This window comes from Pundamilia nyererei, unplaced genomic scaffold, assembly GCF_000239375.1.
Source record: "Pundamilia nyererei isolate P.nyererei 1_Seehausen unplaced genomic scaffold, PunNye1.0 scaffold00592, whole genome shotgun sequence".
NCBI lineage: Eukaryota > Metazoa > Chordata > Actinopteri > Cichliformes > Cichlidae > Pundamilia > Pundamilia nyererei.
In genome coordinates this window covers 82572-83691 of record NW_005187993.1, presented here as the reverse complement: position 1 = coordinate 83691, position 1120 = coordinate 82572, and the positions used below count along the sequence as shown (strand labels likewise).

General features: G+C 45.7%; 1 protein-coding gene across 1 annotated transcript in view; it reads left to right on the top strand.

Moving 5' to 3' along the window:
- LOC102205238 (ribonuclease inhibitor-like) overlaps nucleotides 1-1120 on the top strand; it is a 42748-nt gene that overhangs the window by 825 nt on the left and 40803 nt on the right. The gene's annotated exons all lie outside the window — the stretch shown is intronic.

Here is a 1120-nt window from a genome sequence, read left to right as displayed (position 1 = left end):
GTGCGCGATCTTCACGATAAGCACGCTCCGGCCGACACGTGTTAGCGGTACTGCACGCCACCTTTTCTTCCTCTCTTCATGCTTTTGATCCTCACGTCTCTTCTCGTGTCTGTGAAAGCGTCTCAGGATCTTTTCAAGCCTCACAGCCTGTTTTTATAACGATGTTTGATATTGTTAGCTTTTGTTACAGCTGGAATTTAATCAGCGTCTCAGGGAGGGCGACATCATCTTCTCTATGATGAAGATGAAGCTGTGCTACAAATTTGTACTCTGTTTTATTTGAACTCAAACATGCATCCATACTCGGTCCAGCCTGTGCTGGTCATCAGCTCATCGCTGAGCTACACACGCTTCATTCATCCTGTACAGGTGTGTACTGTATTTATTCTTATTATATTCTAATTTTTGCTTCATAACTTTTGCACTGTCCACTTCCTGCTGTGACAAAACAAACTTCCCACGTGTGGGACTAATAAAGGTTATGTTATCTTCATGCTGCTTATATCACAGGTGAGGGCAACAACAGCTACAATGCATCACTGACTCCATCGCACACTGTTCCACCTTCCCTTTACCTATGAACAAGGTTCCTACAATCAGGGTGTGTCTTCATTCCCAAACACAAAGATCAGTGCAGAGCAGCCTCCAGCACGGAGGCTCACCTGAACTCACCAAAGTCAGGTCGCCTGACGAAAGCATCACAAACAGGTCCAGAGAGTAAAACAACCCCCTGAACCTGCTGACGTGTGCTACACCGTCTCCCAATATTTATCAATCAGTTTGCAGAATTCTGTCTGCTAGAAGGAGGAGGCGGAGTCACATTTGTTTAAGGTAGAGCGTTTCACCCAATCGCCATCGAGCGAACGGACACGATTCATTCAGGCGCGAAGTCAGCGCCTGCTCTGATTCATAACCAGAAAACAAAGACTCACAGGCAGGGGGCGGGGCTACAGGGCGGGGCAGATGCCCAATTCTCACATATGATTGGATGACAGTGGAAACTGTTTGACTAATCAAGGTGATTGTTTTGATTTTACAGACAAAAAAAGACATAAAGAGTGATTCATGCCATTCGTGTTTCTGTCACTTCTATACACACACACACACACACACACACACA